The sequence below is a fragment of the Lissotriton vulgaris genome, chromosome 4_1 (genome assembly GCF_964263255.1).
Source record: "Lissotriton vulgaris chromosome 4_1, aLisVul1.2, whole genome shotgun sequence".
Classification (NCBI taxonomy): Eukaryota; Metazoa; Chordata; class Amphibia; order Caudata; family Salamandridae; genus Lissotriton; species Lissotriton vulgaris.
Window position 1 is genome coordinate 507,184,945 of NC_141691.1, and position 22,366 is coordinate 507,207,310.

Consider the following 22,366-nt stretch of genomic DNA (forward strand, 5'->3'; position numbering starts at 1 on the left):
GCAGGAAATTGCTCCACTAAATCCGGACAGTTAAGGTTTTGCATAGGTTTCCCACGTTCTATCCTCGACCCCAAAACCCTTTCAGTCAATAAGATACTCAACAGTTCCCCTAACTAATCGGGAGTCCAATATTGCTTGCACCTCATACTCCTCCTGGCCCTCGATTTCTATAGGGAGGGGACGTGTCCGGAGTCTCGTATTGGGAAGGCAAGGTTGCAACAAGGAGACATGAAAAACAGGATGTATGCGCCATGATGAGGGCAAGGACAACCTCATGGCCACTGGGTTAATGATTTCCACTATACCATAAGGACCAATAAATCTAGGTTTCAGTTTGTTCACTCCTTTTAGGTGTAAGTTTTTGGTGGCCAACCATACTTTGTCCCCTACTTGATATAGTGGTTCAGGAGCCCTTCTTTGATCAGCATATTGTTTCTGCGTGTTGTGCTGCCAGGAGGGGTCTTTTAGCGTCCAGTAAGACAGCCCTGAGGTGAGCATGATGTTCCTGGATACTCAGGAGTTGTGCCTTGACGGGCCACTCAAAAGGAAGCATGTTGGGATGAACACCAAGAACGCAAAAGAAGGTGGAACACCCTAACATGGAATATTCAGTCTTATTGTATGTGAATTCTGCTGTCCACAGTAAACGATACCAATCGCTTGGGTGTTGGAGAGTGAAACAGCGAAGATACTGCTCCAGTGTCTGATTCAGACGTTCCGTTTTTCCGTCGGTTTAGGGGTGGTAGCTACTGGATAGTCTAGCATCAATACTCATGGTTTTGCACAAGGCTTTTCAAAACCTTCTTAATGGTATAAAGTGTCCCATCTTTGATAAGTGATCAACAACCACTAACACAGTTGTATACCCGTCACTGGGTGGCATTTCCACGATGAAGTCCATGGACAGCGTGTGCCACGGCTTAGGAGGAATGGGTAACGGCTGGAGGAGTCCTGTTGGTCTGTTGTGATGAAACTTGCCTTGCGCACAGACCGCACATGTTTGTACGTAAGCATTGACATCCTTCGTTAAGGAGGGCCACCAAAAAGACCGCTCAATATTGGCAACGGTTTTGTACCTCCCCAGGTGTCCTCCTAAAGGGGAGTTGTGTGCCCAGGTTGAGGCCAACTTCTGAAGGTCTTCACTGGGGAGATACAGTGCATGACGGTGATACAGCAAATTGTCTTTTGATGTCCTGTTTTCAGGTTGCTCGTGTATCCAGGCCTGCATATACATATCAGCTAGAGATACTTTTAAGTCTTCCAGAAAATCAGGTACAGTGCTCAAGGCTACTGTAGTGGAAGGAAAGCTTGTTTCAGGGAGGATAGATTGGGGTTCCCCTTCCTCTGTTATGGAGGTCTCTTCTGGATCATGGATGGGTGATAACGCATCAGCCTTGCCGTGCTGTGGTCCCGGCCTGTATTTTATAACAAAGTTGTAGTCTGAAAAGAAAAGAGTCCATCTCAGTTGTCTAGGAGTCAAGGCTTTGGCTGTCTTAAGGAATAACAAGTTTCTGTGGTCAGTATAGATCTCAATCTCATGGCGTGCTCCCAACAGATAATGTCTCCACTCCTCACACCCTCTTTTTATTGCAATAAGTTCTTTGTCGGTGATGGAATAATTCACCTCACTGAGGGGGAGTTTCTTCGAGAAGTAAGCGACAGGATGTACCTGTCCTGTAGTTGGATGACGTTGAGACAACATCCCTCCAAAAGCACACTGTGATGCATCAGTCTCCAGAATGAAAGGAAGAAGAGGATCTGGGTGTCGAAGTATAGGGGCCTGCATAAAACGCTCCTTGAGCTTCTTGAATGATTCTTCTGCCTCTTCCCCCCAATGAAATGGTGTGTTTTTTCATAATTGGCTAGAGATGGGGTGGATGATTTTGGAGAAATCCTTAATGAAACGTCTTTAATAATTGGCAAATCCCAGGAAGCTTTGAATAGATTTTACATTGTGTAGTGTTTTCCATTGAGTAATCGGTAAGCATGGGCGAATTTTGCGAATCTGGCGTTCGCAAATTTGCGTATTTGCGAACTCGCAATCCGCAAAATCCGCGAATTCTCACGAATTTGCGGATTTTTTTGTTTTTATAGTGTTCGCAAGGGTTTCTGCCAGTTCGCGAGGATTTTGTACCAGTTCGCAATTGCGAACTTACTTGTCGGCACGCAACGGTCGCGACTATGTTGTTTCTACATCTGGTTCATCATCACAGGTTCACAGCACCCTCTGTTTCAACACTGCCACCCTCTGTTTCACCCATGCCACCCTCTGGTACATCAATGCCACCCTCTGGTTCATCATCATCACTGTAGATTATGGGGGGAAAAAGCAAGCACACCTGCCCTGCTTCAACTGACATGAACTAATTTGGGGTTGATTTATTAATGTGTCACTGTTTTAAAATTCCAGTCTGGCACCTGCTTCCTTATCTGTAATTTGCTTTCTGTTGCAGTGCAATTTTTTTTCCAGGACCTTTGTGGCCTACTTGTAGCTATTCTATGATCCGGCTGTGAGGGTCAGAGCAGGGTCATACAATTGTTGCAACTAGCAACTGAACTCTGGAGGGGTCCCAGTCAAGAAGCACTACAGGAAATGGTTACTAATGATGAATTTGAACTTTTGCACCTGCTGAGTGCTTTCAGTTTAGCAAAACTCGTTTTTCTGCAGAACAGCAAATGTAATGCCCCAAACAAACTTACTTGTGAAAGTTGATTTCTAATCCAAAAGTGATCCAAAGAAAGTCAAAAGGCCTCAAATCCAAAAAAGGGCAGGCAAATGTCAACCTGAGGAGTTATTCTGATAAAAATCATCATTTTCAGAAGGTCTATGCTGCTTGCTAGTGGATTTCTTGTGCAGAATTGCACATTTTGTAATTTCGCGAGTGCGAGATTGTTGCTGCCCGCCGCACCTGCATGTTCGCAATTGCGAACTTACGCCGCACGCCGCAAAATTGTATCACCAAGAAAAAAAAATCCGCTGCGTGCGAATTTGCGGATTTTCGGTAAATTTGCGAGCGTTCGCGGATCGCGAATTTACCGAAAATCCGCGAGCGGAACGGATTCTCCGCCCATGCTTAGTAATCGCCTCGACTTTGGCTGTTTCCATTTGGAACCCTTGTGCGTTTATGACATATCCTAAGAAGGCCACCTCTTGAACGTGAAACAGACATTTCTCAATTTTGGCGTAGAGTTGATGAAGTCTTAGACATTCCAGGACGATCTTGACTTGGAGGACGTGTTCCTGAGGGGTTGAGGAGTATACCAGGATATTGTCTATGTACACGATACATAGCGTCTTTAGTAAACCTCTTAGTACTTCGTCTATAAAGTACTGGAACGCCGCCGGGGCATGGCAGAGCCCAAAGGGTATTACCCGGTATTCGAACAGGCCAAACTTAGTAAGAAAAGCGGTTTTCCATTTGTCACCGCTTTTAACCCTCACTAAGTGGTATGCTCCTCGGAGGTCGAGTTTCGTAAAGTATCGAGCCCCTTTTAGTTGGTCTAGGAGAACGGGAATCAAAGGTAACGGATAACAATTTTAATGGTTAGCCTGTTGATTGCGCGGTGTCAATACAAGTGCGCAACTCATCGCAGTCCTTCTTTGAGATGAAAAAGAGAGGCGAAGAGGCAGGTGATGATGAAGGTCGTATGAAACCTGAAGCCAGATTCACATCAAGATAGTTCCGATGGTAGAGTGTTTCAGGTTCCGTTAAGGCGTAGACTCTGCTGCATGGTATTTCGGCTCCTGGAAGTAGGTTGATGCGGCAGTCATAGAATCTATGAGGAGGGAGTTTGGTGGACTCTTACTTGTCAAAAACACTTTGATATTCAGCATATTCGTTGAGTAATGTCGTAAGACAGCAATAATCAGGAGGAATACAGGCTGCTGCAAGCAGGCAAGCTAGAGAAGGTTCCAGAGGTTGCGGATGGTTTATCCCACGGTGAGTACAGTGTTCTCTGCAATACTCAGAATCCATCGCCACCGTCCGTGCCGCCCATCCCACTCTAGGGTCGCGTAAAGTAAGCCAAGGCATACCTAACATAAGGCGAAACTGAGGAGCATCAATGATGTCGAACTGGATCTGTTCGATATGGCTTTCTCCCAGTTGCATTAACACAGGAACGGTATGGTACCATACAAGCCCAGATGTCAGCGCAGTTCCATCCACTGCACATACCTGCGTCGGGGCTCCTTTCTTTTCCCAAGCTATCCCAATGGATTTGGAATATTGGAGGTCCATAAAGTTTCCTGTTGCTCCTGAATCCAAAAGAGACATCACAGTTATAGAGTGGTTGTCATCCATTTGTAGACGAATGCTCACTGACATATGATCAACAGAGGGTTGCATGGTATTAGCGATCATGGATGAGATTGTGTCATGTACGCCCATCGAACCAGTGATCCCATTCTGATTCAGGCATCTTAGTTTTCCGACGGTTCTCCAGTTCCATTGACCATAGCTTGTTCTCGTGACGTACTGCCTCTGTTTGACACTTGAGCACGGGCACGGCATTCTCGGATAAAGTGACCCCCTTTTCCGCAGTAGAGGCATAACTTCAGTTTTCTCCTTTTTTCTCTTTCTTCGGTCGAAAGAGGTCCAAGAATACCTCCGATTTGCATAGGTTCTGGCTTGTCGGATTGTCAAATAGTTTCTTCTGCGGGAGGCTTGAGTCTAAGAAGGAAAAAACAGGATTCTCCTTTGTTTCGGTCTCCCTTTCTTTCCTGTATACGATGATCAAGCTGAACCGTTAAATCAATCAATTCCTCACATGTTTGAGGCAACTGGACTGCTTGAGAGAAAACGTCCTTTAGTTCTCCTCTCAATCCCTGATAAAAAAGAGAGGATCGTTTTTCTTGGGGCCAGTCGGTCTCTACTACAAGGCGGATGAAGGAGGTAATATAGGTGAGGAGGTCCTGGGGACCCTGCCGCAACGTGATCAACTCACGGTCTAAGGTCAACATATGGGATTTTCGGTCAAAGAGCTTCCTCATTTCTAGGCAGAAATTTGAAAAATTGCGCAGTACCTGATCATTACGTTCTATCAATGGAATAGTCCAACTAGCTGCATTGCCTCCCATATACGACATCATAAACGCGGTCTTTGAAGCATCATCATGAAAGACAGCGGGTTTACAAAGAAAATGTAAGCAACATTGATTCAGATACGTCTCAAATTTCTTTGGGTCCCCATAGAAGCGTTCAGGTGGAGTTAGAGGTATCCCAATATTTTGTATAACATGCGCCGTGGGAACGGCGTCCGTTGCGGTAGAAGAGGCAGGTGCCGAGGCCATAAACCCCCTGTAGGTGGAGCTGTTGTAGAAGGTATGGAAGATGGAGGAGGGGGCAGGGTAGCATCTGGGATACATTATCCCCTGCTCTGTCTTGATATCCCTGCTACTTCTCTTCTTAGGGTTCCCATCTCCTTACGTAATTCCTGGTTCTCTAAACGAGTAGTGTGGACTTCCTGTTGTAGAGCGTTAAGGCTCTCCAACAAAGAGGCCAATACCTCATTGGTCTCCATCGCTCAGGCTGGACGTGGTACGTGGGCTTGACAATCTGTCAGGGTTGTCAGTAGCCTCAAGTAAGAGGTGCGCCACTAACCTTGTATATCAACCAGCAGGAAGGATGTCGTGGAGAATGGCCTCCCTCTTCCCCCGAACACTACCACCCCCACAATGCCTTGACTACAATGCCAGAGGTGAGAGTATTCGAGGGAAAAGGGAAGAGGATAAAATAATAAACGAAGATCCTGTTTTGTCACAGGTCAGGACTGGAGCGCATACCTCTCTTGGGTATTCTGAATAGATAGAAAAGGGAGAAGAAGGTAAGAGACACAGAGAAAATGCATTCACTGACAATAGGATTATTAGAATCCCCACTCACATGTTAAGTTGGATGTATGTTCTGTTTAACGGGTTAAGCACAAGACTAATATCCCAAGAATTTCTGAAGAACAATAGGTAAGAAGGCGAAGGTAGGAATTGTTAATATTGCATAGTTCCCCTATTCCTGCATAGGTAATGCTATGATGTTCGTACAATAGTGGAATTCCCTTTACTTTCAGGCTCCAGTAATATAACAGTTTCTTTGTGTTTAGAATTCCAACAATCCAAACACTTATTGGCAAGGGAAATTAAATATGAGCAGAGCTCTAGTAATAGCTTGTAGTCTGCTAACGAGGTATGGTCTCGTTGAAGTCAAAACAAAATAAACAAGCAAAAGAAACGGAAAAGGTCAGAACGGTGTTGACTCTCTGCCACCGCTAACCACAAGGATTGAAATACAGTTATCTAAACAGAACACGGCACGCTTCGGGAGGAGAGCTCCTCCGGGAGCAGTCTTCCACTCACGAAGATGCGTTGCAGATTACCTTGCACTAGCGGGATGATTTGCTCCGAGGGCGGTTATCTTCAGACAGGAAACGCCCAAAAGAAACGTGTCGAGAGGAGAGCTCCTCCGGGAACAGTCTTCCACTCTCCAGACATGAACACGGGCACAGGAAAATGCTGATGGTCACAATACTCTAGAAAGGATCTCATTAGTTAGGAAAGTGTATTTTGGCTGCGAGGACGAACAGAAGCTGAAATACAAGAAGCTCCGGGTTAGTTTGTCAAGCGCCAGTTTCCTGTAGAGGAGGGATTAAATAGTGCATGTCTTGGAATCACCTGACGTGATTCACGGACAGGTCGTCCCTCTGCATTATGGGAATTGTAGTGCAATGTAGCCAGCACATTAAAAAAAAAATAAGTATGTGTGCGTATTTGCCCTGCTCTAATTCTCCTTCGCCTACCTATGATTGTGATACTTATTCTCTAAATGGCAAAAACTTGATCTCATACAATTTTCTACATTATCTATTCTATCCTTAATCACAGCTCCCAAGGAAGATTTTATCTTGGTCTCTACTTTCCCAATTATTTCTTTAAGCCAGGGGGTGTCTGATATACAGTCAGACTCAGTTTGTGTGCCCACTGATTTCCTTGACACTATTTTGGCCACCATCACTCTTTTTGCCTAATTCATTTGAACTACCCCCTCATTTTTCCTAGGCTTAGAATTCTGTGGAGGGGGGTTAGATTTCCTTTTTGCCTAACAATCTTGGCCCTTGTTCCCCAATACTGTCCTCTGTTTGCTCAACCTTGATGGTAAGGCAGGGTTAGTTGCGCAATCATCATCCTTATGTATATCAGGTGGTAAAATGATGGGAGTGTTGGATAGCTGTGTGGCGTTTAGGGCAGATACTGTGGGGCTTATTGGGTCTATACACAAAGCGTCTGTTAGGCTTGGTAACTCTTCGTAAATCTGGTCACTGGAATTACTCAAATTGGATTCTCCAATTGTGTCAACTTCTGGGTTTAAATCAATGACATCAATGTTTCCCTGCCCCAAAATCTGTCCTTCAATACTGGCATGAAATATAAGTTGTGAAGTTAATACTGGTACTGGGGATTTTGCCTTGCTAATAGCCCCTACAGATGATCTCTTATGCCCAATGGGTCCCAGTAATAATCTTTTTTCCGTTAAAATTATTTCTTTCTGCAGTACTGATTCAGCTCTGTTTAAAAAAGCATCCAATGTTCCAACCACGCCTCCCCCCACCCTAAGACCAGTCTTCTGTTTACTGCCATGTGAATCACAACAATATAGCTTAAAGTAGATCACCAGGACCTTTGCAAACTTGTTGCTCAAAGAGTCACGGATGTAAGGGGGTGGCCCAGCCCAGCCTTCTCCGGCCTATGACGGCCTTGGATGGGCGCCGCGGGAATCCGCGCAGCAATTTGAAGCCCCAGGGGTGGGGAAAGGGCCACACGCCTCTCGCGAGACCGCGCTGCCCTCTGGGAGATGGAGTCCTGGGCAGCGCGCGGTCCGCGAGATGGAGGAGGCGGTGGCAAGGCGACAAAAGTCCCCTCAGTGGTCTATCAAATGGAAGCCTCCACAAGCAGCCAGGGGCAACGAGAGTTCCAAGCAGCGAGATCAAGGTAGGAAAAAAATGATTGTTCCGATAGCGCGTCAACTTGGATTTTACAGGGACTGGAACTCTGCTCACCTAATGAGATGATCTTCCCACAGTTGGGATCAAGAAGGCTGATGCTTGAAAAACCAAGGATCACTGTCCCGCTGTTGTTTTTCTTGGACATCCAGGGGGAGTTTTGTAGCAGGAGACACGGTGTGTTAGAGAGCAGATGTAGATGCCCCCTATTGCTCTCGTCTGAGACACTTCTCAGGATTGAACAGGTAGGAATGCTGTTAGTTAAGATGCCTTCTTAACATTGCCAATAATAGCCCCCTAATTAACCTCAACCAACTCTTTTAGACAGACCTGAATCTTATTGCCCAAATATCTAACTTCCTTAACCACTCTAGAATCATTGGTTCATACAGTGGATCTGTGTTGTAGATGTGTTCAGCTTGTAGCCTGTAACAGAGCCAAACTCATGTGCCAACATTTCAATTTCAGGTAAAGCAGCGACAGGATCAGACGTTAAAATCGCTATGTCATCGGCATATGCGAAAACACAGAAATGATCCTGCCAAAGTAAAAAAGGTTTAATCTGGGCACTCCTCTCCAACATATTTAAAAAAGGTTAATGTACAAGGCGAACAAGAGCAGGAAGCAGGGACACCCATGTTGTGTGCCTCATGAGATCTGTACTGGTTCAATACAAGCCCCATTGAGCATATCTTGGCCACGTGAGATCCATATAAAACCAGTAGAGCCTGAATATACCCCTGGCCAAACCCCATCTACTGTAGGACCCCCCCGAAAGGAAATCCCATGTGATTAGATCGAATGCCTTTTCGGCGTCAAGCAATATCAGTCTTAGGTCACAAGACTCAACCTGTGCTATATCAAATAGAGTCACTACCCTACTGATATGGTCCACTGTCCCCCTACCAGGTATAAAGCCATGTTGTCTTGGAGAGACCAGAGGGGAGATGACTTCAGCCAATCGATTTGCAAGAACTTTAACGTAAATGTTCCCATCACAGTTAACAAGGGAGACCGGACGATAGGACCCCAGAAGGTCAGATGGTTTATCCTTCTTCATGAATATAACAATATTAGCCTCATCCCAAGAACACGGCACACCTCCACTTTGCACTGCTTTGAAGACGGCCAACACATCCATTTTGAGGTCTTGAAAAAAGTTGTATTGATAGCCTGCACTAATTCATTCATAGTGATAGAGCTGCCCAGCATCCCAGCTTCCTCCTGATCCAACTGCTCCAATAATAAATATTGCCGCCCCAGATCCCTAGTGTATTGCCTCGTATCCTGTGCTGTGTATAGTTCTTTATAGCAGTTATGGAAGATCTTAAGGATCTCCTGAGGATCATGTACTAAACTACCCAGAGCATTCTTAATACCATCTATTCTCTGTGCAGCCTCCTTTGAGCGTAACGTTTGAGCTAGGTGCACCCTTTGGCCTCACTATACTCATAGCAATCCTTTTTAATACAGTTGACATTTTAGCGCAATTTCCTTATTCCATAGCAGATCGATATTAGACTTACTTCTGGTAACATTAGTTTACAGATCGGTAATATTATTGTTAGCCGAGATCCTGTGTGCTAGATTTTCTTCAGCTGCTTTAAGTTTACTATATAATTCCTGAACTACAAGTTTAGCTTGCTTTTGATTATGTAGTCCATAGCTCAGGAATTCCCCTCTAAAAAAAGCTTTAAGGGTTTACCAGACAACCCCACATGACATGGGGTGCCGATTATTTTGGAGAAAGCCCTTTATCCAAACCTTCATGTGGTCGATAGAAAGGTTATCGAAAAGGAGCTTCCTATCGAAAGTGAAAAACCTTGGGGCTGTATATGTGTCAAGAGCGGGAATGTCCAACACTATTGGTGTTAGGGTCTGTGCAGTGCCAAGAGGTTGTCCTTATTCCTCTCATTAATCAGTTTTATTTGGTCCCTTTCTTATTTTGATAGGTACATGATTGTTTTGGTTATTGTCTTGTTAATGTAAAATGCTCTGAAGGCCTGAGAATGAACCTGTCTCGCATTTACTGTTAGCAAGGCTTGTTTATTAATCTTCTGAATGTCTTCCAATTTGAGTGTGCCTCAGTTCCAGAAAAATCTGCCATAATGAAGCGCTGCACGTTTAAAACGAACTTTTCAGCAACGTGCTTGTGCCTCAGTTCCAGCAGAAGCTGCCTAGGAGATCAGTTTTGCATACATAATGAAGCGCTGCACGTTTAAAACAAACTTTTCAGCAACGTGCAGTGCGCCTGGCCCCCACCTGCCTTGCTCCTATAAAAGTGCTCCTCACGCTGTTTCTGATGCTTGTGCTCGTCGCATCGGTGCAGCTTACCTGTTATCCTTCACTCGCTCCAGCATCCCTCCTTCCAGCTCCGGTTTCTTCAGAAGTCATCAACCTTGGTTTCCCGGTCCGTCTCCAGACTCCGTCCTTTCACGTCCGGCTCCATAGCTTCCGGTTCCCAGTCGGAACTCTCTGCCTGCAACACCTTCCCTGGAAGTACTGAAAAGGAAAATAAAGACAAAAAGGTTAGCGCGCTAACGAAGGCATAAAGACACAAGTAAGTGAGACAAAACTTCTTGGAACTATTTCTTTTGGAATTCAACCGAACGCTGCAATAATTTATCTGTGCAATCAACAAGAAAGACATTTTGCAGGCATAAGTTCTTCAATTCAACTCCTTGAGAAATCGTTTTAACCTCAAAGAACAAAGCATATAGGAAACTCTTAAGACAGACTGAAGCCAAGTTTGTTAACCCTTTGTGCTCCACTTGCAGAGAAACTGATTTTGAGAACATTTTTACAGTGTTTCATTAGGCGCTAAGGAGATACAGCTCGTTTGACAAGCACCTTAGACTCTAAACTCTGGTGAACTTAGAACCAGAACAAGAGAGGTATTACTGATGATGATACATCATTATTTTGTTTGCTCATTTAACCCATGACTGTTTGGTAATTGTTGTTTGCATTTTATATGTTATGTGATATTAGGTACACCAAACAGTTCCCAGAGAATCGCCTTAGACGCAAGCAAGGAACAGTGTTTCTCTCTCTCTGTTTATTATTTTCTCCACATTCCCCTTCCCTTGAATTCCTCTTCTTGGCCCACTGTCTTCACTTCAGTGGCGGCAGGAATAGGGGTTTGAGGGTGGGTCGAACCGTCTTCAGCTTCCCAGCGGAACCAACTGGATAAGCAGGTGGGTTGCATTGTGACAGAAGCACAAGCCTCCAACCAGGTTCTGCTGGAAAGATGAATACTGACGATGATATGGATGCTCTAAATGCTTCCGATTTAGCGCAGGCCTTACAGGAAGATCTATCGACTAATGAGTCCATGACTGCTGTCCTACAGCACATGCAAAGAGAACTAGAGAAGTTAAGATTAGAAAATGATGCCTTAAAACAGGACTTAAAACGTTACAAACCACGAGATACCTTGTGGGGGACAAATTTTACACCTTTTAATAAGAATCCTTTTGATGCAGGAGCAAGACCCAAAACAGTACCTTCCAGTTCCTCTCCTTTCGAGTTAACAGTTAATGTCCCAAATGCTGTACCCTTGGCTGCTCCAGAACGTTTTCATGGAGACAGCAATAAATTTCATGTGTTCCTAAACCAGTGTCAATTACATTTTGTGTGTAAACCTCAACAGTTCCCCTCTGATGCTACTAAGGTGGCTTTTGTGCTTTCCTATTTAGGTGGGACAGCAGCGAGTTGGTCTATCCCTTATGTAGATAGGGATGATCCTATGTTGCATAATTGGAACCTTTTTAAAAGAACCATGACGCGTCTTTTTGCCAAACATACTTATATGCAGGCAAGTGACAATGAGTTATTGAACCTCAAACAAGGGAGTAAGGATTTGTTAACTTACCTTACTAGTTTTAACCGTCTCCTAACTGAAACTCAGTGGCCAGAGGAGAAACGTGTTTCTCTTTTCTACAAAGGCTTAAGAGATGATTTAAAAGATGCTCTCGCTCATATTGTAGATTTATTTTATTTATTTATTTGGACATTTTTAAAGCGCCTGGTGACGCCAGAAGGCGTGTCCCCGCGCTATGATAAGTGAGCAGTTGCCATCCCCCCCTCCCCCAGGAGCTACCTGCTAAAAAGGTAAGTTTTTAATTTTTTCCTAAACAGGGCCTCTGATGGCTCAAGACGCAAGTCTGGGGGCAAGACATTCCAGCACTTGGGAGCAAGGTATCTGAAAGATCTCCCCCCCATCCGCGCCTTCCTAACTCTGGGCACCACAAGTAGTCCCGTCTGAGAGGACCGTAAATTGCGGGTAGGCTCATAGTGGGACACCAAACTTTGAAGTGGCACAGGGGCTTTGCCGCTCAGAATGCGATGGCACGTTGAGAGGGCCTTAAACTCAACTCTCTTCTCCATCGGAAGCCAATGGAGAGCTTGGAGAGCGGGTTTAGAGGGAGACCTTCTCGGGAGTCTTAGCACGAGCCGTGCTGCGGCATTTTGGAGCACCTGAAGGCGCCCCATGACCTTGCCTGAAGCCCCCAAATAAAGCAGGTTACCATAGTCTAGGCGCGAGGTGACCAGGGCGTGCACCAGCGTCCTACGAGCCGAGATGGGAAGCAGATCTAGAACCTTCCTCAAAGTTCTCAAGACACCGAAACACACCCCTGTCACCCGGCCAACCTGCGGGCCAAAGGCAAGGTCCTTATCAAGCCACATGCCAAGATTCTTGGCCTCCAGACTGGGAGTGGGGGCCTCACCTAGGCAGGGTGGCCACCACGCAGGCGACCACGCAGAAGGCCCGCCCCCCACCACGATCACCTCGGTCTTGCTGCCGTTCAGTTTTAAACAGTGTGCGGACATCCAGGCTGCAAGATCTTGCATGCAGTTCCTGAAGATGTCCGCCGCAAGGCCGGGGGAACGAGATAGGGAGACGACCAACTGCGTGTCGTCGGCGTAGGACACCAGGTGGAGACCGTGGCCCTCCGCGATGGCTGCTAACGGGGAGACGTAGATATTGAATAAAGTCGGGCTCAGGGACGAACCCTGAGGTACGCCCTGGCCCAACTCGATCTCCCTCGAATAGCATTCTCCCATCCTGACTTGGAAGCATCTATCAGACAGGAAGGACTTAATCCAACCAAGCGCAGCACCTGTGACCCCTCCTTCACTCAGACACTGTAGCAAGGTGGTATGTGCTACAGTGTCGAATGCTGCACTTAAGTCGAGTAGGATCAGAGCCATAGTCTGGCCCTCATCCACACCCTGTCGGAGTGCCTCCACCGCCGCCAGAAGTGCAGATTCCGTTGAGTGACGGGGACGGAAGCCAAATTGTGAGTCGTGGAGTAGCGATGCCTCCTCCACGAACTGCATCAGTTGCGTATTAGCAATTTTCTCCGCTATTTTGGCCATGTAAGGCAGAAGGGAAATGGGGCGGAGATTGTCGAATTTCTCGAAATTCACATTGGCCTTTTTTTGCAGGGGGAGTACAACTGCCCACTTCCAAGCCTTGGGGACACTCTGGGACAGAAAAGAGGAATCGAGTAGATTGCGAACATAAGGTTCAAGCACCTGCAAGCTGCCCTTAAGCCGACTAGGGGTCGTCGGGTCTCTTGGAGAGCCAGATTTAATTGACCCGCAGATGCGGATTAGCTCTTCTGTGGGCGGGGTAAGGAAGGAGGTAAGCTTTCGTACTCCCGTCTTTTTGACACCCTTCCCCCATATGGGAGCGTTTATTGCCTGCCGAGGAAAGGAATTGTAAAGGTGAGTGACTTTGTTAGTGAAAAATTCTGCAACACGGTCACCTGAGGAGTATTCTGATTTTGTGGATCTGGTGGTAAAACTAGATCACCGCTTAGGAGAACGTAAAGGTGATAAGGCTAGATTGGAATCACGATTAACTTTTCTGAAACATGAAAAGAAAGACACAGACACCAAGGTGCCTGAATCAGAACCCATGCAAATTGGTACTCTCAAGGGTCCTTTAACAATTGAGGAAAAGGAAAGGAGAAGAAAACTACAACTCTGTTTATACTGCGGAAAGGCGGGACATTTCGCTAAGGAGTGTCCTATCAAACCAAAAACCCCTAAAAAGGTAACCGTAGTAAATACACAATCTTTAGATTCAGGAAACGAGTAAACTCGGCAAGGGCAGAGGTCACTTGTTCGAGAACCTGTCCCTCTCAGACCTCACGTGTAGCAGCATATACTGTACCGCAGATCCCTAAACATTTTTTGATCCATGTCATTTTAATTGTTAGTGCACAAATTAGGTATACTCTACCTGTGCTCCTGGATTCTGGGGCTACAGGTAATTTTGTTGACAATACTTTGGCCACTAAATTAGACCTGCCCATTGTTCACAAAACACATCCAGAGACTGTTTGTGCAGTGGATGGGTCAGAATTAACCTCAGGACTAATCACAAGACAAACTGAACTTATCACTATGGTTTGTCAAAATGGACATACCGAGACTCTTAGTTTTGATCTCATTGGCACTCCCAACTTTGGTCTAATACTGGGAGTGCCATGGCTAACCACACATAACCCCAAGATAGATTGGGTTTCTCGTACTGTAACCTTGGATTCCTCTTTTTGTCGGTCTCAGTGTTATCAAGAAGCAGGTCAAGACCCTTTGTCTGTAATACATTGCGCAAACATCATTAAAGAAGTCAGTGCTATCCCCTCTGAGTATTTAGAGTACAAAGATGTTTTTGACCCAGTAAAAGCCAGTGTTTTACCTCCACACCGGACCTATGATTGTCGAATAGATTTGATCCCGGGAGCTCCTTTGCCTAATAGCAGAGTGTATGCTCTCACAGAAGAAGAAACTAAATATCTAAGGACTTATTTGGATGACTTATTGCAATCAGGTTTTATACGACATTCTACCTCTCCTGTATCATCTCCACTTTTTTTTATACCGAAACCGGATGGGACCTTGCGCGCGTGCATCGATTATAGGGGGCTCAACAAGGCGACAATTAAGAACAAATATCCTCTTCCACTAATACCGGTTCTATTAGATCAATTACGACATTCGACCATTTATACTAAATTAGATCTCCGAGGTGCCTACCATCTCGTGAGAGTAAAAGAACATGATGAATGGAAAACTGCTTTTAAAACAAAATTCGGTCTATTCGAATATACAGTGATGCCATTTGGTTTATGTAACGCCCCTGCAGCTTTTCAGTTCTTTATCAATGAGGTGTTGCATGAATTCTTGGATGTTTGTGTCATTGTATATATTGATGATATTCTAATCTATTCAAGAAACCCAGAAGACCATACACAACATGTTAGAGCAGTCCTAGCCAAGTTGCAAGAACATCATTTGTTCGCCAAACTGGAAAAATGTACTTTTAATGCTTCTTCAGTAGATTTTCTGGGATACTGTTTGTCACCTCAGGGTATCACAATGGACTCAAAATAAGTTAGTGCTATAAATGATTGTCCAGAACCCACTTCGTTAAAGGATGTGCAAAAATTCTTAGGTTTTGCCAACTTCTATAGGAGATTCATTTCCCATTTTGCTGACATTGTAACTCCTATAACCAAACTCTTGCAAAAGAATCAGCACTTTTTATGGAATCAACAAGCTTCCCATGCTTTCACCCTTTTAAAACAAAAGTTTACTTCAGCTCCTGTGTTACAACATCCTGACCCAAATCTCCCATTTTATTTAGAAGCAGACGCCTCTCAAGTGGCTCTGGGAGGTGTTCTCTCACAGAGAAATCCTAAAGATGGTCAGTTACACCCAATAGCTTATTATTCTAAAAAATTACTCCCAGGAGAAAGAATTTACACAGTGGCAGAAAGAGAGTTGTTAGCAATTAAGGTAGCGTTTTCAGAATGGCGACATCATTTAATGGGGGCTAAGTTTCCCGTTACCATTTTTAGTGACCACAAAAACTTACAATTCTTCAGCTCAATAAAAGCCTTGACTCCACGGCAAATGAGATGGCTAAACTTCTTTAGCACATTCGATTTCATCATAACGTATAGACCAGGTACACAACAAATACCGTCGGACGTCTTGTCTAGATACGGACACACTGAGGACACAAAGCAAGAAAAGAAAGCATCACCTATCATAGACCCTCAGAACATTGTAGCACCCTTACAACAAACAGATTTCATGAAACAATTGTGTGAAGCCCATTTACAAATTCCTCCAAAAGACTGGTTAAAAGATCCAACTAATACAATCCATCAAGGATTTTTGTATCATGATTCCTTGTTACTTATACCAACTAGAGAATTACAAACACAACTGTTGACATGGCACCACGCAGCTCCTTTAGCAGGACATCCTGGTTGGCAAAAAACTTTAGAGAATGTTAGAAAGCATTTTTGGTGGTCAACTATCAGAACCGATGTAAAGCAATATGTAGAAACTTGTCCCGTTTGCGCTCGACAGAAAACATCACATCAGGCACCTGCCGGTTTACTAGTACCCATGCCACTTCCAAAAACCCCATGGCACACAATTAGTGTAGATTTTTTAGTTAATTTACCATTATCCCCGAAATATACCACAGTCCTTGTTATAGTGGATTACTTGTCAAAAATGGCACACTTTATTCCTTTGACCAAATTGCCCACGGCAGCCGAATTTGCAACAATATTCCCAAAAGAAGTAGTACGTTTGCACGGTTTGCCAAGTAAAATCGTCTCAGACCGAGGTGGTCAGTTTAATTCTCGTTTTTGGAAAATACTCTGTCAGAAGTTGAAAGTTGAAGTGGCCTTGTCTTCTGCCTTTCACCCGGAAACAGATGGGCAAACTGAACGCCTTAATCAAACATTACTTCAGACTGTGAGATGTCTGTTAACCGAATACTCCAGTGATTGGTTAGAAGCCTTACCAGTTGCCGAATTTGTATACAATAATTCGGAACATTCAGCAACTCATTGTACCCCTTTCTTTTTTATGCAAGGGTTTCATCCGAGAGCCTTCCCAATAGCAGTGGATGATTCCCTTCTCCCTAATGTAACAGAAAGGTTGACCCATTTGCTTGATATACAAGAAAAGGCAATTAAACATTTAATTAAGTATAAAGAACAAATGAAACAACAGGCAGATAAACATAGGACAGAGGCTCCCCTTTATAAACCTGGAGATAAGGTTTGGCTGTCCACCAAGAACCTAAACATATTATTTATTTATTTAAAATTTAAAATATTTATAAAGCGCGACTGTCACCTGGCAGGTATCCTGGCGCTGATAGCTACTCCTGTGGTTTATTGACGGGGGAACTGAAGGAGACCGGTTATTTAATTATTTATTTTTTTTACGGACAGGGGAAAGAGCCAAGTTTTGATGCGTTTCCTGAATGGGAGGAGATGAGGGATATGGCGGATTTCGGCAGGTAGACTGTTCCATAGCTTGGCTGCAGCTACTCTGAACGATCTTCCTCCCGTCCTGGCCTTCTTATATCTGGGCACTCTCGCAAGGCAAGCAGTGGTGGACCTAAGTGTTCTGGTAGGGGTATACCAGGAGAATAGACGTTGGAGAGGTCTGGGTCCTGTTCCATGCAGTGCCTTGAAGACCAAACAAAGGGCCTTGAAGGCAATGCGTTGCCTCAAAGGCAGCCAATGTAATTCGGCCAGTGCGGCAGTGGCCGAGGATCTCCTGGTCCATCCCAGAGCCAGTTTGGCTGCTGCTGACTGGACTCGTTGGAGTCTGTCCAGAAGTGTCGCCGGAGATTCAAGCAGCAGGGCGTTGCAGTAGTCAAGGCGACTAAGAATAGTACACCTGACTACTAGTGCTCTGGCAGAGGATGGAAGCAGAGGCAAGACTTTGCGCAGTGAGCGCATAAGGCCGGTGCAGGTTGCGACTGTTTTTGAGACCTGAGTCTCCATGCTCAATTGATGGTTGAGCATGACGCCCAGGTTGCGGACGGTGGTAACTGGTGGGGGGTTATTGGAGTTCTCCGGGGGCCAGAACTCAGCGGGCAGAGGGCGGGATATGCGACTCGCAGGGCAGTACATCACCTCAGTCTTTGAGGAGTTGAACTGAAGTGAGTTCTGGTGCAGCCAGCGTGCCGTGTCTCGTAGGCAGTCATGGAAGGCTTGTAAGGAGATGGAATCTTCGCCTTCCCACGAGAGAAGGAGCTGTGTATCGTCCGCATAGTTTACTGTGGTCATGTTATGTGACTTGATTAACGTGACCAGAGGTTTTAAGTAAACGTTAAAAAGAATCGGACTGATAGAGGAGCCCTGGGGAACACCGTGAGGGACCGGGGAATAGACCGATTGAAAAGGGGGAAGGGCCTAGGAAACTACAACCACGTTTTGTGGGTCCTTTTGAAATAACAGACATAGTCAATCCAGTAACGGTAAAATTGAACCTCCCAAAGGAGTATCCAGTCCACCCCACATTTCATGTCTCTTTAGTAAAGCCATATAATCCTAATACCCGCTCTGAGCCCCCACCACCACCTATTCCTATAAATGGACATCTTGAATACGAAGTCCATAAAATCCTAGACGCTAAAAGAATCCGTGGACGTTTATTTTATTTAGTAGCATGGAAAGGATATGAAGACACAGAAAATTCATGGGAACCAGCAACCTTTGTACACGCCCCACGGTTACTTAGAACTTTTTACCTGCAAAATCCACAAAAACCACGCTCTATACGGGGGCCTTTGAGGGGGGCGACTGTTAGGGTCTGTGCAGTGCCAAGAGGTTGTCCTTATTCCTCTCATTAATCAGTTTTATTTGGTCCCTTTCTTATTTTGATAGGTACATGATTGTTTTGGTTATTGTCTTGTTAATGTAAAATGCTCTGAAGGCCTGAGAATGAACCTGTCTCGCATTTACTGTTAGCAAGGCTTGTTTATTAATCTTCTGAATGTCTTCCAATTTGAGTGTGCCTCAGTTCCAGAAAAATCTGCCATAATGAAGCGCTGCACGTTTAAAACGAACTTTTCAGCAACGTGCTTGTGCCTCAGTTCCAGCAGAAGCTGCCTAGGAGATCAGTTTTGCATACATAATGAAGCGCTGCACGTTTAAAACAAACTTTTCAGCAACGTGCAGCGCGCCTGGCCCCCACCTGCCTTGCTCCTATAAAAGTGCTCCTCACGCTGTGCCTGATGCTTGTGCTCGTCGCATCAGTGCAGCTTACCTGTTATCCTTCACTCGCTCCAGCATCCCTCCTTCCAGCTCCGGTTTCTTCAGAAGTCATCAACCTTGGTTTCCCGGTCCGTCTCCAGACTCCGTCCTTTCACGTCCGGCTCCATAGCTTCCGGTTCCCAGTCGGAACTCTCTGCCTGCAACACCTTCCCTGGAAGTACTGAAAAGGAAAATAAAGACAAAAAGGTTAGCGCGCTAACGAAGGCATAAAGACACAAGTAAGTGAGACAAAACTTCTTGGAACTATTTCGTTTGGAATTCAACCGAACGCTGCAATAATTTATCTGTGCAATCAACAAGAAAGACATTTTGCAGGCATAAGTTCTTCAATTCAACTCCTTGGGAAATCGTTTTAACCTCAAAGAACAAAGCATATAGGAAACTCTTAAGACAGACTGAAGCCAAGTTTGTTAACCCTTTGTGCTCCACTTGCAGAGAAACTGATTTTGAGAACATTTTTACAGTGTTTCATTAGGCGCTAAGGAGATACAGCTCGTTTGACAAGCACCTTAGACGCTAAACTCTGGTGAACTTAGAACCAGAACAAGAGAGGTATTACTGATGATGATACATCATTATTTTGTTTGCTCATTTAACCCATGACTGTTTGGTAATTGTTGTTTGCATTTTATATGTTATGTGATATTAGGTACACCAAACAGTTCCCAGAGAATTATGGGAAGCCGTTCATGTCAAAATTACAGACCCCCATATAAGACATCTCCTGAAATGCATGGGGTGCTGCAAAATGTATTTGACACACACCAGAATGAATGTAACATGTTTTAAACAAATATGAAACATGGCAGAATGAATATACTATCTAGTAGACAATTAAAATAACGCACACTCTGAACCGAATAAAATATATACTGAGATGTATAGTAACTATGTTGAAAGGAATATGGTGTTGCTGAAAAGAATACAACAAAACCTGCAGTGAATATAACCCTTATTGAAATGATGTAGACTGGTGCTGAAATGAATATGACCCACATTGGAACGAATATGGCAAATATTACATTGAATCTTACACTCTTTTAAATGACTGTGACACTCATGAAATGAATGTCAGACATACATCAATGAATACAAGCCATGTTCAAATGAATATGACACATGTCCAAATAAATATAAGATACGTTGAAATAAATATGACTGGTGTCAAAATGAATATGATTAACACTGAACTGAATATGAAACATGTTCATTTGAATATGATTGCAGTTGAAATTAATTTGATATACATTAAAATGAATATGGCCCACACGTAAATGAATATGAGACGCTTTAAACTGAATACAACATCCATTGGAATGAATATGATACATATTAACTTTAATGCATCACTCTTTAAAGTGACTGTAACACTCATGAAATGAATGTCAGACATACATCAATGAATACAAGCCATGTTCAAATGAATATGACACATGTCCAAATGAATATAATATAAGTTGAAATAAATTTGACTGGTGTCAAAATGAATATGATTAACACTGAACTGAATATGAAAAATGTTCATTTGAATATGATTCTAGTTTAAATTAATTTGATGTACATTAAAATGAATATGGCCCACACTTAAATGAATATGAGCATCTGTGACCTGAATACAACATTCATTGGAATGAATATGATACATATTAAATTGAATGCATCACTCTTTAAAATGACTGTGACACTCATGAAATGAATGTCAGACATACATCAATGAATACAAGCCATGTTCAAATGAATATGACACATGTCCAAATGAATATAAGATAAGTTGAAATAAATATGAGTAGTGTCAAAATGAATATGACTAACACTGTAGTAAACATGACTTACGTTCATTTGAAGATGATTACAGTTGAAATTAATCTAGCATGCCTTAAAAGGAATATGGCCCACTCCTAAATGAATATGAGAAGCTTTGAATTATATACAACATCCATTGAAATTAATATTGCACATCTTGAAATAATTCTGACACATGTTGAAACATGCATGACATATGTTGACACAAGTAACATGTTAATTGAATTTGAAATTACACACTTTCAAAGGAATAGGGCAACTGTCATAATAGACTTGATCTGTTGAGATAAATATTACTCATGTCATAATAGATAAGTCGGGCATAGCAATGAATATGGCAATTGTTAAAATTAATTTGCCCTATGTTAAATGAATGTGATACACAATTGATTGAGTATGGGATGCACTGAAAGTAATCTACCTAGTGTTAAAATGATAATGAACTACACTAAACTGAATCTGATATATGTTGATATGAATGTGACCGCAGTTGAAATTAATTTGTTATGCCTTAAAATGAATATGGTCAACGTTTAAGTGAATACAAGAAGCTTTGAACTGAACGTTCATCCATTGTATTGAATATGGCATGTTTTGAACTAAATCTGAAACATGATGAATACCTCATTTTGCTGTAAGACAAACTCTTGTTTAAAATGATAAAGTGGGGATGAGGAATTGATCATTGTTACATACTCAACCTCTTTTGTTTGCTGAATGTATTACTGTTTTAGACTCTGAACACTATTTGATTTGAGCATTTATAGAGCGCACAACTGCCCGGAGGTGTCTAGGCACTAATACCCTGAAATACACCAAGGCTGCCACTGCGACTAGGTGTGTGAGAGTTAGTTGATGAAGAGCCATGTTTTTAGTGCTTTTCTAAAGGCCAGAAGTGTAGGGCTGTGTTTTATCCTGTCTGGGAGCATGTCCCAGGATTTAACAGTCCCGACCGGGAAACTTCATCCACCCCACTGAGCTCTCTTGATCCTGGGTGTTTGTAGCAGTTTATGGTGGCCAGACCTTAGATTTCTAGGAGGCAAGTACCAGTACAGTCAGCTCTTCAGATAGTGAGGACCAGACCCATGGAGTGCCTTAAACGTTAGGCATTGGGATTTGAAAGTAATCCTCTTGGCCACTGGGAACCAGTGTAAAGTTCTCAACTTGTGCGATACTGGCTGAAATTTCGGGATATCTAGCAGCAGTCTGGCAGCCGGATTCTGAAGACGCTGCAGCTTTTTAAGGTGCTGCGTTTGGATCCCTACGTACAGCACATTTCCGTAGTCCAGCCTGGACAAGGCTAGTGCCGTCACAAGGGTTTTTAGGGATTCCGGAGGAATGAAGGGGCAAATTTTCCTAATCATCTTTAAGAGGAAGAAGATTGAAGAAGTGATGGAGCTGATCGTCAAAAATAAAGCCTAGATTTTTTGCCATTTGCACCGGGATTGGAAGGTTTCCCA

The 22,366-nt window shown here is 43.8% G+C and overlaps 1 long non-coding RNA gene across 1 annotated transcript; it reads right to left on the bottom strand.

Moving 5' to 3' along the window:
• Positions 1-10,332: 10,332 nt before the first annotated feature.
• On the bottom strand, positions 10,333-19,258 carry LOC147718907 (uncharacterized). The gene is made up of 3 exons (XR_015310015.1): positions 19,096-19,258; positions 15,884-16,021; positions 10,333-10,494 (listed from the first exon to the last, which is right to left on the bottom strand). It is a non-coding gene; the product is annotated as an uncharacterized LOC147718907 (long non-coding RNA).
• Between the last annotated feature and the right edge of the window lie 3,108 nt (positions 19,259-22,366).